Raw genomic sequence first — 15,713 nt, forward strand, 5'->3', positions numbered from 1 at the left:
GCTCCATCTGTTGTTAAAGGGGTTGTTCACATTTGAGTTAATGTTTAGCATGATGTAGAGAGTGATATTCTGAGACAAGTTGCAATTAGTTTTCATTTTTTATTAATTTGTAGTTTGAGTTTTTTAGCTTTTTATTCAGCAGTTCTCCAGTTTCCAATTTCAGCAATCATGTTGCTAGGGTACAAATTACTATAGCAACCATGCATTGATTTGAATAAGAGTCTGCAATGTGAATAGGAGAGGGCCTGAATAGCAAGATAAATAAAAAGTAGCAATAACTAAAATGTTGTGTAAGGCTAAACAGTTAGTCCCCTGACTGGGGGTCAGTGACCCATGTTTGAAATCAATCAATTTCAAAGGAAAAGTTGATTAGAGCTCGCCATACTATAACATACTAAAGGTTAACTTGACAGTGAACCACCCCTTTAAAGGAGAGAAAAACCCTTATTTAAAAAAAAAACTCCTACCCCCCCTACCCCACATAGCGGATCCTCTAGTCTGCATTGGCATCCAACCCCTCCCTCATTTTGTCCCATGTTGAAGTGATGGACTCTGGAAATTAAAGTCCCTTTGCTGCCCATGGTGGGTGCTGAACAGATTCTTTGGGAAGCAGAGGTCAATAGAATAAAAAGTCACCATACCAGCGCATTTAATAAAATGTGGTTTCTGTGAGCAGAGAAGTGGGTTCTTACATCCGAGATACAGAATATTTAATTGGAGGACCCGGGTCGTTATTTTAAAAAATATATTTTAATGCAGTAAGAATACAGGAGAGAAGATTTAGTGATTCACAGAGTCGTTTGTAATCTCACCACCTACCTGCAAAAAAAGTGTAGGAATTTACATTAAAGGCTACATACAATATTTCCAAACAAAAACAGCTTCACTTTATAGTCTGTGGAAAAGAAAACAAGGTTAATAATAAAAACGTTAAGTTAAAAAATGGGTGGGGAAAAAAAAATTAAATTAGGCGACAGGATTCATTAAGGTGAAACCCATGAACAAGTGTGTTGCTCCTTAGGGACCATCATACATTTCATAAATACCCGAAATAATACTACGTGCAGCCTAACCAGGTGTATGCTGTGGAGAACTAGTATTAGGTTGGGCAAACAGAGTGGATTTCATGTTCGGCAGAATACTACAAGGCAATGCTTGTGAGCACTTTCATTGGCTGAAATGTTGCTCCTGTCCAGGTATATGGATTCCATGCTAACATATATGGAACATGTGTGTAAGGGATACATGGGTAAGGGGCAGCGGTTGGACCACCATGTTAGCAGTGGATTTTAAGAAGTATGCCCAGTTTAAAAGATAAGTAAACCTTAAAAAAACAAAAATTTAAAATTGATGAGAGTGCTATTCTAAGCACTTGTGCAATGTACATGCATTATTTTTAATTCCAAGATATTAAAGGATACATATGCTGTTAACACAAATTCATTTTGTTACAACAGCTCCACCTGCTGGTTAGTTTCCGAAAAGTCTGAACACCAATTAGTAATTAACGGAGAAAGAAAGGGGCTGCTGTGATATTCTTCTACTTAGGAAAGATTTGAGAAAGGTTTCTAATTGTTTTTCCTAAGGAAAGATTTAGGAAAGGTTTCTAATTGTTTTTCCTAAGCAGAAGAACATCAGAGCAGTCTCTTTCTTTCTCCGGACAATTTCCTTGACTAATTGGTGGTCAGACTGGTTGGAAAATTACCAGCAGGTGGCGCTGTTGTAACAAAATTCATTCACATTAACAGAATATGTATCCTTTAATATCTTCAAATAAAAAAAAAATGAATGTACATTGCAAAAGTGCTTAGAATAACACTCGTCAATTTTATATTCACTTATCCTTTAAAGGCTATAGTACAACAGGTGAACTAATCTCAAAGTGCAGCCATCAAAACTCTCTTCCCCACCCGCCATCACCTCCCTTTAAGAAGAGGAGGAGGAGGAAACACACTCTGCTGGTTGACAGGCCAAGATCACACATGCTGGACCTTGTGAATGAAGGCCAACGTCGGCCATGATACTGGGAAGAGCATTTCCTGACTTCTATAGTGGTCAGATTACCTTGTGTGTCCCTTCCAGTATCCTTATGGATTCCAGTAGGTGCCATGTTAACTAGGGATGCACCAAATCCAGGATTCGGTTTGGGATTCAGACAGTATTTGATCTTTTTCAGCAGGATTCAGACAAATCCTTAAACCTGGCTAATCTGAATTTGCATATGTAAATTAGGGGCAGTAGGGAAATCACGTGACTTTTCGCCACATAATTTTTCCACTTTTTCCTTTCCAACACCTAATTTGCACATGCAAATTAGGATTTGGATTGGTATTCAGCCGAATCTTTCACCAGGGATTCGGCTGAATCCCAAATAGTGGATTCGGTGCATCCCTAATGTTAACCCCATGTATAACCTCAAACACTAACGACTAACAAGAAAGCATGGAACGCTACGATAGCTGTAACTGCAAACTCATTACCCAGGATTCAGTGCAAACTACAGTTTATACTGCACGGTACTGGAACAGAGACTAACAGGGAGGAGGAAGAAATACTGTAGCCAAAAGAAAGGGCACAAACATTTTCATCAAAAATAGGTTTCAAGGAACAGAGGCCCCTAGATGCAGGACTAGGCTTGAAGCCAAGTTAATACTGGATGGCTGAGAAAATACGTTGTACTGTAATACAGTAACCAGGTATGGAATGTGCCCTTTATGCCGAGCAGATTGTCAATCAACAGGGTGTCAACAAAAAATTAAAAAAAAAAAAATTAAAGGTGTAGTTCATAGCAACTATTTTTTTATTACTGTTTTGAAATTATCTGCCTTCCTTTCAAGCTTTTATAAGGGGGTGGGGGCGGGGGTCAGTGACCCGGCAGCCGCACAACTAATGCTCGGTGAGGCTTAAGTTAAGTTACTTTTTTTTTTTGTTACGGATCTTTCTATTCAGACCCTCTCCTATTCCATCTTGCCCTATTCGATCTTTCAGTCTCATTCGTTCAAACCACTGCCTGGTTGCTAGGGTAAATTACACCATAGCAACCAGATAGCTGCCAAAATTCAAAACTGGAGAGCTGCTGCACAAAATGCTAGATCATAGGAAATGAAGACCAATTGTAAATGGTTCACACTTTACTTCAGGGTTAACTACCCCTTTAATCCCAAATGCAAACACTGCCAGAAACCATGCTTTCTAAAATTAATATGACTCCACTTTGACACAAAATGGTTCTATGCTATGTTTTAAGCAATTGGACATGAAAGAACATTATAGACAGCTTGGAATCCATAGTGAATTTAAAGTGAAACTGACAGCACTTCTGCATTATGTAGCAGTCGCATCTGCAGGATCCAATATCCAACTGCCTGAAAATAAAGACCTGGCTGCCTAATGTGCCCATTGTCTGTGCTCCCATTAAGTAAATAGTCGACTGACAGTTGGGTGCTGGGATGGCACTGCTGCGTTATTTAGAAATAGGATTTATTTTATGAACAGTGTCCACGGGTTCTCAGACAAACAAAGGAAACATTGTATAGAAAGAGAATGTCTCTACAATCAGCCAGCTGAGTGTCTAAAGTCAATATGGAAGCCTAACGTTGTCATTCGCCTTGTGTTTGACGTGATATTCTTTCCTGGATTAAACATCCAATCGTTATTCCACAAATGTGCTCAATAGTGTTAAAATGTTAGGTTTGGGGGGTGATGAACGGACAAATCTGATTTCAAACTGGCTTCAGACATACATAGCGTTTAGTAAAAATAAAAAAGTATATTTTAGCTGATCAGTCAGGTTACGCTGAAAGTCCTATCAGCCTGCGTCAATGGTTTATCAGTCACTCGTGCTTTAAAAACGGCTTGGTACTGCCCCCAAAACATAAAATTATACAGGGGACGAAGTCAGATTCAGGGGCACAGCTGAAGGCCCATCTCTCTTATTTACTGTCTACAGTTATTGTAAATGGATACCTTAACCCCACATTTACTAGTAATTTGGGTCCATGTGCACCCTTAAGTCCCAGATTACAGGCATGTAGCAACCTCAGCACCCATAAGAATAATAGTAAAAAGTTGTCTCTAAACCGTTATCACCCAGTGTAACTAAATACATAGGCAGGGATTGTTAATCTTTGAGTCAGGATAAAACAATGGGCCCCTGTGCTGTACAGAATGGGGCCTTATGATCCACTTTAGTAAAATTCTTCCAACAATAGACATTAAAGGAAAACTAAACCCCCGTTAAATCAAAAATCCCCATAGGCCCCCCTCACTGCTTTCTGCCTCCTTAATAACCTAGCGGAAAAAGTATCCGTCATGTAGCTTAGCATAATTATGCAGCATAGCTAAGCGGAGCTCTTCGGCGCCATCTTCTGTATCTTCAGATACTCTTCTTTTCCTTCAGCAATCTTCGGAGCTTTCTCCGCATGCGCAGTAGGCACAAGTACCAGAGTGAAAAAGATCTGTGCTAGCGAACGCGAGGAACCAGAAGGTACAGAAGATGGCGCTAAGGAGGGAGAAAGGAGTGAGGGGGGCCAATGGGCGGAAGGGGATGGGGATTTTTGATGAACAGGGGGTTTAGTTCTCCTTTAAATAATGTGATATGGAGTAAATACTACACCAACTCTAGGGTGCAAAGGCTGCATCCCAGGTATACTCTGGGTCCCATTTGAAATGGTTTAAAGAGGAACTATCGCGAAAATAAAAATGGAATATAAGCTTCCTCATACTAAAGTAAGAAACTTTCTAAATACAATCAAATAAGTATTCTGTATTGTTTCTGAAATAATCAAGTTTATATTCACTATCCCTCTCTCAGCATCTTTCTCTTCATTCTGTCTTCATGCAGCAGTTGAGGGTCAGATGAATGATCCAAAAAATCTTGTAGGGGGGCTTCCTTTCCTAGCAGATTAATTAGAGCTCACTAACGGATTCCAGTACAAACAAAATCTAACAAAATAACTGCCTTTTGCAAAAAGTCTACATGTAGAGAGACAGGATTTCTGGTGATTTAAATAGAGTGAGCTTTAATACATCTTCTAGGTAAAATGAGCCCCCCTATAAGATATATTGGATCATTCATCTGACACCCAATTCCTGCATGAAGACAGAAAACAGATGCTGAGAGAGGAACAGTGGAGATAAACTTGATTATTTCAGGAACTGTACAGAACTTTTAATTGATTGTATTTAGAAAGTTTCTTTTTTCAGTATGATGAAGTCAATATTAAATTTTGATTTTCGCGATAGTTCCCCTTCAAGAAAACAGCCATCAGGAATGTCATGTAACATTTGGCAACCAAAAGCACAACTACTCCTATTAAGACAATTACAGTTAGCAAACTGTAAAACAAAAGCAACGTTTTTCTTTTCCGAGCCATGGAACAACTTTCCCAATCCAGTCGGTTCAATAAAGTAAATTGAAACTGTGCGAGTTTCCCCAGTGGGTGTACAAGGGCACCCGGTATAAGTAAATTTATACTTATGAAATATGTTTTTCGAGCAGATTAGAAGGACTCACTCGCATTGAATACGAGACATTTATGATCAGGCCCAGACTATGCCTTGTCATATTAGACAGAAAGCCCTGCTTGTCAGAGGGAGTCTGAATGAAAAGACTCTCACAGTAGTAAACAGAAGCCAAACACCCTTGACACTGGATGCTAAAAATATAAAATGGGGCTGAAATGTCACGTACATTCCAGTCGTCTCTAGATGCGGAGATTGTGCAGTAATTGCTTTCCTTTGGCTTTGTTTACAGCAGTGATGGAGCTGCTGAAAGTGGGGGGAAAGTCCACTGTGATGTCCCTGTATCTAACAGAAATGTCAGCGCTACTCCACCTTTAATTGAGTGGGTTATCAAATACTGTGTTGGGTAGAATGGAGATCTTCAGCTTTTTTTCTGGCCAGCTGTATTCCTTCGGTAGTTTCATCTAGGAAAAACAAGAAGATTTTTAATCAAAATACAGAAAATGATCTACAATTTTAAACCATTCTTATTTTCCCAATTAAGTAATCCAGGCTTTAAAAATAGCATCAGCTATTGTGCATTTAAAGATCACTTTACTGTTCCAGCTTCTGGCTGATTGTAAGTAATCAGCACTGAAATCATCAACATAGACACATTTCAGGCTATTAAAAAAAACAAAAAAAATGACTGCGTGTAGCAAGGAATTACTTTTACTGATTCAATGTAACAATGGAAAACATTCACCAAGGGACCTTCAATGCAAAAATACCCAATTCACACAGATACATTTACATCAGATAGTACAAATTAGAGAAGTACCGAATTCAGGATTCGGTTCGATATTTCGCCATTTTCAGCAGGATTCAGACAAATCCTTGTGCCTGGCCGAACCAAATCAGAATTCTTTAAATCATGCGACATATTTTTCCCACCCCCGCCACACTGATTTCAAAGCAGAAAAGAGAGAAGGCTACTGCCTATTTCCACTAGCTGATTTAGCCCCCCCCCCCCGTTTTGGCCCTATCTTAACTCATTAAAATTCAGAGAGATGATCAAGTGTCTAAAAATCAAAATGGTTTTGTCAAGTTATTTTAGCCCTAGTCTGTACTCAGCTTGTGGATAAGCGCGGGGGGTGACTCTGCCCCAACGCATTTACACCACTGTAGTGGCTTAGGTGCAGGCAAATGGAGCAGATTTTGGTGCCGGAATGCACACCTTTTTTGGTGCCAAAACCCGCTTCATGTGCCTGTACAGATGCCGACACAGTGGCTCCAGGTGCAGGTAGGCGGATTGGAGCACAGGGGATGAATTCAGACCTGTATTTATCAACAGGCCAAGATTTAGGCTGTTGTGTCTGTAGCCTTAAGGAAAGTATATAGTTCAATTTTATAAAGCAGAAGTTAGTCACCCGATGAAATGTTAATTAATTTTTGCCCACTTTAGAGCGTTTGCCCTATGCACAGTCCACCCCCAATATCACACAAGCCAGTGACCACTTACTTCCTCTAGAGAGCTTAAATCTTCTAAATCTTCCAGCATTTTTTCAACTAACTCCTCTGTCAACAGAATCTGGAAAGATAAAAGGTTTAAGTTCTTGATGGATACTATCCCGGACTGAACTGCAAAAAATCGACAAAGCTATTTATCAAAAACAATATCCATGTTATCTTCCGATGAAGAAATGGAGATGATCTCTGGCTGGTAACAGAATGATTATGTGGGATTTTATTTGTAGTACTATTTATACACATTTGTGTTCAATCACATGACAGGGTCTGCCACAATATTCCTCCAGGTAACCAGTTAAACCTCATCCAATGTTTAGTAAAACAGTCTCTTATGATGGGCTGAATTAAATGTCAAAGCAGCAGTTATTTAGAGGATTATGACCTTGTCTGCAGCACTACTCTCGCTCCACCACTGTGCCGTTAGTATGTATCCATATGCTTGATACACAAGGACACAGTTATGGGATATGCAATCAGTGTCTGGCCCACTGGGATACCAGGAAAACTCCCAGTGGGGCCCAGGTGTCAGTGGGCCATCATTCTGCTAAACATATGGCCTATTACATCCCATAGACGCAAAGATCCGATCGTACGAATCAACGTACGATCGGACTTTCCCATCTCCCGACCCTCCACTAACCATTCAGATCAAAGTCTTTACCATTCCGAACAAATAAGAACAGATCACCCAATTTTCTGCCCCTGACAGCAATCGTACGATACTTATGTCTGACAACACTAGTGACAGTCTCCCACTGAAAATCGTACGATCGGCAATACACGCAGAGATATTATCGGCAGGCGACAGAAATTTTCTATCCTGTCCGATCGACCAAACTACCGATATCCGACGGACGAAAAATGTCGGGACTCTCCACACATGGTCCGAAAATCGTACGAATCCACGATTCGTACGATCGGATCTTTGCGTCTATGGCCAGCTTAAGAGGCTAAATAAATGGAATAATAGATTATAGTATGCAAAGAAAAGAGACTAATAGATTAGAGGTTGGGTGAGGAAGAATAATAGTACTGAGAGTCGGACAAAGTTTTTTTCAAAGTTTTTTTTTTAGGGGCCCCAGGTCTAAGGTTTTTGGGTGGGCCCCTTAATTTAAAAAAAAAAAAAATCCTACCCCACAGAGCCCCCTCCCTCCTCCCACCAGCCTAGCTGCCCCCCTGGGCAAATCCCCCTAACTCTTTACTTATTCCTCAGTGCAAATTCTGTCCACAGTTCACAGGTGTAATTTTCAGCCGCTTCCGCAATCTTCGGAATGAGTCCGACGCTTCTGCAATTTTTGTGAGTTTCAGCGCATGCGAAGTTCTCGCAAAACGGAAAATTGCTCCAACTGCGCATGCCCCGCTTCGCCGGTTTCATTCTGAAGGTTACCAAAGAGAAGAAGAAGTGAACTCCACTGGACAGAATCTGCACGGAGGCTAAGTAAAGAGTTAGGGGCATTTGCCAGGGGGCAGGAGGGTCTATGAAGGGTAGGGTTTTTTTTTTTTATTAAGGGTTTGTTTTGCTTTAAAATCCCATGACTCCTTCAGATGATGCTGGGAGGCATTGTTTAAGACTTTTGCAAACTATGACCAACAATGCAAATTGCTTTATGTAGAAGTTTTCCCATTAAGGACTTAAATGACCACCTTTTAGTGGAAAAACAGACTCTTTTCATTGCTCATTACTCGTTACTCAAGGTGGTATCAATTCTTAAAGGGGTTATTTAAATTCACTTTTAGTATGATGTAGAGTGATATTCTGAGACAACTTTGCAATTAGTTTTAATTTTATTATTCGTTTTTTTTTGTTATTTAGCTTTTTATTCAGTAGCTCTCCAATTTTGCCTGGTTTTTATATGGGGTCCATGACTCCCATTTGAAGGCTGGAAGGAGTCAGAAGAAAGAGGCAAAACATTAAAATAAAAAAAAATAAAAAATTAAGGCCAATTGAATAGTTGCTTAAAAAATTAGCCATTCTATAAAATATTAAAAAAAGCAAACCACCCCTTTAAGACAATGGTTTGTTTTAGATGTCAGAGCTTCATGCAATCAGATTCTGTCAGGCTCTGATTCTTCATGGCTCCTAAGCCCTGTGTACATAAAGCCTATAGGACATTAAAGTTCTGGATGTTTTAAAAAAAAGTGTCAGTTTTAGGTCTATGGACTCTTGAGTGTTTGCTTGCTATGTTTTTCAGCTCAGCAACAGAAAATAACGCTCTACTGACACTGCAAATCTAAAAAGTTCCCCCGAGTGCCAGATACCTGAAAATTTACACTACAAATGGAGATGGGTGTTTTGTCTCGCTGAGTAATTTTATTATTTTCCAAAATGTTAACACAAAGTAAGTAAATGTCACCTGTAGCCACGGTCCATGCGCTGCATATGGGTGCTCCTCTGTAGCAAAGGCTCCTTCTACTCCAGTAGACACAAATGTGATTGCTGTATCTCCAGTAATGCTTTTATATGTAAAGTGCCTTCCATGCAACAGCCTACCTCTAAGGTGAAAAGCACAAAATTCAGATTATAAAAATATTCAAACAATTTTCCAAAGCAAACTTTTCTGTACAAGTATGGGATCCGTTATCCGGAAACCCATTATCCAGAAAGCTCCAAATTACAGAAAGACCATCTCCCATAGACTCCATTATAATCAATATTCCGATTTAAAAATTTTTTTCCTTGTACTTGATCCCAACTAACATAATGAATCCTTATTGGAAGTAATACCAGATTATTGGCTTTATTTAAAGTTTACATGATTTTCTAGGTATGAAGATCCAAACTACGGAAAGATCTGTACCTGTACCACATTCTGATTCCCCTAAATATAATGTACTAAAAACAATGCAATGTTTTGTTTAGGAATGCACCGAATCCACTATTTTGGATTCGGCCGTACCCCCGAATCCTTCCGAAAATATTCGGCTGAATATCGAACCGAATCCTAATTTGCATATGCATATGCAAATTAGGGGTGGGAAGGGGAAACCGTTTTTTTACTTCCTTGTTTTGTGACAAAAAGTCATGTGATTTACCCCTCTGCCACCAATTTGCATATGCAAATTAGGATTTGGTTCGGCCGGACAGAAGGATTCGGCTGAATCCTGCTGGAAAAGGCCGAATCCTATACTCGGTGCATCCCTAGTTTTATCTACTGTGTGCGCTCTGCTCCCTTTACTGCAGTGTTGCACATCTTTCTGGGGAGGAAACAACTTTGATGTCAAATATAAAGGGCAGATATAGAATGAAAGGAGACATAGATGCATGACTACTGTGCAATTTCTCTGTTCTTCAATAGACTATACATCCCTCCATTTGTTGAACAACTCCCAGATCTATGGAGTAAAAATTGCAGTCCACAGAATACAGGGAAAACTATACATAAACCATTCAAAGGAATACATATAAAACTGATCGAAACAACTAATGTTCTATGACATCATATTCATACTTACTTCAAACAAAGTGGAATGAGTGCTCCAGACTCCTGGTTGAACTTGAGGTGCACACTCTCAAGCTGCCGTGTGCGGACTAATTCATGAGGAATAATGGCTGCAGAACTCTCACTTTTCAAGCTGTCTTTACGGCTCCTTGTGAAGACAAAACCAATTGGAGGAAATGAGAATCACCGTTAACAGGATACCCTACATATTTTGCAAGAAAAATGCCTGACTGAATAGGAAACACAGCGCATACCTAGTCACTGAAATATATAAATGTATGTGGAGCTGACCTTATGGCTACACTTTACTGTGACACTACTAAAATGGAAAGGAATGGACCCGACAAAAGGACATACCTTGCTCCCCCCAAAAAGCTGTGTGCAATGTTATACAACACATATGATTTTATTGTGATAGAACACCAGTGTCAGACTGGCCCACCGGGATACCAGGAAAACTCCCGGTGGGCCCTCTTGTGTCTAACCATTTAGCATATTTTATGGTCATTCCCTGTTTATTTATGGGGAAAAAATGCTTGAAGGCAGTAACATCAAACATTTTTTTAAAAAAAATTGGTTAGTATACAATGACAAATAAACACCAAGACAAATTAAACTTTTGAATTGCAAAGCCTTTATTAAGAAATAACTTACCGAAACTCCACTTCCGCTCCTCTTCAAAAAAGGCGACCATCCATCCTGCAGTGCTTGATTTCTCCTCCCTGGCTATTCTAGTGACAGTGAGTCTGCAGCACTTCCCCTATTCCAAGCAGCAACAGGTACTGGGAGAGCCGGATCATTGAGGCGTGCATGCTACTTGCTCCCCATCACTGTGCCCAACTGAGTGTGCCCGGGGCTGGCAGTGCCCGCTGCTGAATCCTCCCAGCCAGTTAGGATTCAGGATATAAAGATTGGAAACAGCATCTTGTCTCCTACTCAGTGCTGTGCCCAAGGTAGAGAGTCCGGACAGCAGCAGCATGTCCAGCGGCAGCCCCCACAGCATTCCATCCAACAGGTCCATGAGTCTGGAGGCTGCCCGCTGCTGCAGGAGAAGGCGAGGATTCAGGAAAGGAATCCTCCGCTGTGACGGCAGCTGGAGGAGGCACATTCACTCTCTTTATCCTTGTTATTGGGGCCACATGGGATAAGCTGATCTCTCCTGATGGTGCTCACGGGTCGGTGTCTGTGACTGAACAAATGAGACAACTGCCGAACACCATTTGCCAAACGACAGAGGGAAGGAAGCGGCTGCAGTAAGCCTCCCTGTAGTAACTACGTAACTGGTTACGTTCCCTGCTATGAATTATGAAGTAGGGCTGTCAGAATCAGGCTTATTCCCTCTGGCAAAGAGGCGCGGGACATGCACAGACATCAGGCCAATACAAGCGTCTCTATGGGCATCACTGTCTCGCAGAAATACAAAGAGGCAACCGGTCAGGGTTAAAGGGCAACCCAGTACTATGGAAAGGGACCCTAAGGCATCAAGCTCAATATCTGTGTCCCTTCTACTGTATCAAGTGTACCCCTGTTTTTTTCTTTTATAAATTGTCAGTAATTGTAACTAAAGTCAGTTCTTATCTAGATAATAAGCTGCTTCTGCTACATTGTTTCAGGAGTCAGAATCAGCAGTGCGGAGTAGAGTCCTGCGAGGTTCCATTTATTGGAACCCGTACCCACAATCTGAAACCCGGACACGCAACCCGCTTTCTTACCCGATTGGAACCTCTACCTGACCAGACCCGCAAGTACCTTATCCGCAACCTGGACCCGCGACCTGCTGACCATCAAGAATCAAGAAGTGCTGTCATTGTAAACCGGAAGTGACATCATCGGAAGTAGGCATGATTAGGAAAACAAAGAGTAAAACAGGAAGTGCTATCATTATGTGACATCATCAGAAATAGGCGTGATCAGAAAAAAGGAGTAAAAAATCTCTATTGAGAAGACCCGCGGCCCGACCCACGACCCAAGGAACCACCGACCAGCATCTAAACCTGCACCCGGAACTTTTACGCGCAACCCGCAGGGTACCACAGGGTTTTGCGGGTACCTGACCCACTGCAGGACTCTAGTGTGGAGAATAGAAACAGATATTGTCCTTCAGCAACCAGGACCAGGGTACTATTCTTGTACTGCACATGTGCACAGCCCAGGGCAACTGCAAGGCCGTTGGGAAAGGAGATAAGATGGCAGCGTAGCACTCGCTAGAAATAGTATAGTATAGTAATAGTTTTTAAGATAAGTATGAGCAGTACCAGACACTGGGTCTGAGGTTATTGATTGTTATCACCTTTTTTATTGGCTTCCCCAGTGGTTAAACCTTTCCTTATCCTTTAAACACTGAAAGCTTTTACATAATGTATATTATTTTTATGTGTATGTTTGGAACTATTGTTTCTTTCTAATGCAAAATAACAGTTTAAGAGTGGAAATGCCCTTTAAAGGAGACGATAGAATCAGTGTGGATGCCGCCTGCACTGATTCTAGTCATTTACTTGTTTCCAAAAAGATGACGATTCTCTGTTTGAACACTGCTGTGCGGTCACATTGTTCTGGTGACCCAAGTATCCCCTGCAATGGCTTCAAGCTCAATACAGAACTTGGTTGGCTTGTGGGGCTGCTGCAGTTCTTTATTATCATGTCAGGGTGCGCTATTGGGGTTAGGGCCAGCATTATTATTTGGAAAGCAGTCATTTATTCACCCTTTTATTGCACAATGCCTTGGAATATTTTGGTGCTTTATAAAAATATATTAAAGGGGAACTATCTTGAAAATTAAAATGCAATATTCGCTTCTTCATACTGAAATAAGAAACTCTCTAAATACAATCAATTAAAAATGTGTCATTGTTTCAGAAATAATCAATTTATATTCACTATCCCTCTCTCAGCATCTGTTTCTCTTCATTCTGTCTTCATGCAGTAGTTGGGTGTCAGATGAATGATCCAATATATCTTATAGGGAGGTTTCCTTTCCTAGCAGATGTATTAGAGCTCACTCAAATAACCGATTCCAGTACAAATAAAATCTAACAAAATAACTGCCTTTTGCACAAGTTCTCCTATTAAAGTTCACCTTTAATAATAATAGCCATTATAATATCACTTGCACTGGGACACCTGTAGGATCAGTATTGACTGGCCCACCGGGATACCAGGAAAACTCCCAGTGGGCCCAGCTGCGACAATAAATAGATGGAATAATAGATTAAACTATGTAAAGAAAAGAGACTAGGAGACTAAGAGGTTGAGCGAGGAGAGAGAATAATAGTACTGAGAGTGGGCTAAGGTTTTTGGTGGGCCCCTGGTGTTCCAGTCCAACACTGAACTTGTATGTTTTTAAAAATTGATATAATAAGTGCACCATAGGATGAGCCAAAGCCTAAGCATTCAAGGCTTATAGATGTGTGACAGAAGAGACAGTCATTTGTGATTTCTAGATGTGTGACTGGGGAGTATTGTTTCCCTGCCACTGGTGAAACTCTTTTATAATGTTCCTTATATAACTCACAATATTTGTCCAAAGGGTTCTAAGGAGCCCTGTCCTTGCAGCCAAGTGGTCTGCAGATTTGGGTAAATGCCAGAGGGGCTGTTGTAAGATACCTATTTAATGGGCCTATGAGGGGCTGTTTGGGCCTCTGTGTACTTGAAATGCCAGGGCCTATTTTGTATCCCAGTGTCTATATATATATCTATATATATATATACATATATATCTCTATCTATCTATCTATCTATCTATCTATCTATCTATCTATCTATCTATCTATCTATCTATCTATCTATCTATCTATCTATCTATATCTCTCTCTCTCTCTCTATATATATATAATATATATCTCTATATCTATCTATCTATCTATCTATCTATCTATCTATCTATCTATCTATCTATCTATCTATCTATCTATCTATCTATCTATCTATAATGTTCATGGGCAGCAACACCCTCCATCAAGTCACCCAGTAGCTGCCCCTGTGCACAGAAAGATCAAGGATCAGCATGCACCATATAGTAGAGGGGAGGTGTTGGATCCCAATTACGATAAAAAGAAAGCGAAGCAGGACATATCAAACAGCCTATTGCACAACATTAGGTAAATGCAAGACACCCCATTTCTCATTTAAATTTATGCCAATTGACTGTGTAAAGACTCCCTATAGGGGTGGAGATATAAACCAGTTACTGTTACAAAAAGAAGCCTTTTGGACACATGGATTGGGATGTGAGGCCCCAAGGGGACTGAATACTACACTCCAGTTGAACTGTTTTTTTAACAGATAAACTCCAGTTGAACTGTTGATTTAGGAACGGATCAGGTTCTGTCCATTATGAGGGATTCAAGCCTATTAATTATTAATTAAGGCACTGACACTTTAAAATGCTTTAAGGATCCTATTTATTTATATTTAATATGGAATTTTTTTTTATACATTGTTGTTGTTTACTAAGACTAAGGGGGTTATTTATTAAAGTCCGAATGCTAACAACTCAAAACAATTCAAATCCGAATCTTTAGTGGGGAAAAAAACTAGAATTTTTCTAGATTTATTATACCTCCAAGTCAGAATCAGAAAATACTCTATCTTCAACCTGTCGAGGCCCTGTAGAATTCAATGGCAGAGGTCCTATTTGCAATTTGAAGATATAAGGTTAGCGCTGGGTTTCGTACGATAATCTAAACATTTCGGGCTTTACCTCCGTTTTTACGAAAAATGTGGGTTTTTTGGGCGTTAATCCTAAAAAGTCGCACTTTTTGTGCGGCAATCAGAAAAAGTCAAGTTTTTTCTCGTTTTTTTCATGCTTTTTACATGATAAATAAGGGTAAATTGTGGATTCTACTTTGGTCAGACTTTTTTTTATTTAAAACGAGAAAAATTCGGATTTTGATAAATAAGCCCCTTAGTTTCCAGCCATACAAGATTTAAAATCTGCACTTGATATCACAGGCACTTTCATATTATGTGGGTGGAGGCTATTTAAGTGAGAACTATGTATGTATTTTCACCTAGAAAAAGGTCCCAATGGGGACAGAAATGTCAGTTGTACACACTATGCAATAACATTACTTTTTTGACACTGCAAGACCTTTCGGTGCTCCATTTTTGATTATTTTATATTGTTTTGAGTCATATGCCCATGTAGAACTATTGATACACTTCAATGAGGGCAGTGTCGGACTGGGGGGCCCGGGGCCCACCGGGACTTCTGTCCAGGGCCCCCCTTGCTGCGCCGCACCTTACCGTGCAGTGCGCTCCCTTCCTTCTGTGCGGTGTGCATGCGCAGACGGTGCGGTGCTG

General features: G+C 40.3%; 1 long non-coding RNA gene across 3 annotated transcripts; it reads right to left on the reverse strand.

Annotated features, from left to right (window-relative positions):
* Positions 1-731: 731 nt before the first annotated feature.
* LOC121395354 lies at positions 732-11,933 on the reverse strand. Of its 3 annotated transcripts, none has more exons than XR_005962422.1 (5): positions 10,426-10,892; positions 9,327-9,465; positions 6,965-7,033; positions 5,693-5,927; positions 732-819 (listed from the first exon to the last, which is right to left on the reverse strand). It is a non-coding gene; the product is annotated as an uncharacterized LOC121395354 (long non-coding RNA). The 3 variants fall into 3 exon arrangements; XR_005962421.1 differs by lacking the exon at positions 732-819 and adding an exon at positions 11,067-11,933 and having other exon boundaries at positions 5,524-5,927; positions 10,426-10,560; XR_005962420.1 differs by lacking the exon at positions 732-819 and having other exon boundaries at positions 5,524-5,927; positions 10,426-10,893.
* Positions 11,934-15,713: the final 3,780 nt, after the last annotated feature.

Source organism: Xenopus laevis, chromosome 7L (assembly GCF_017654675.1).
Source record: "Xenopus laevis strain J_2021 chromosome 7L, Xenopus_laevis_v10.1, whole genome shotgun sequence".
NCBI classification, from domain to species: Eukaryota; Metazoa; Chordata; class Amphibia; order Anura; family Pipidae; genus Xenopus; species Xenopus laevis.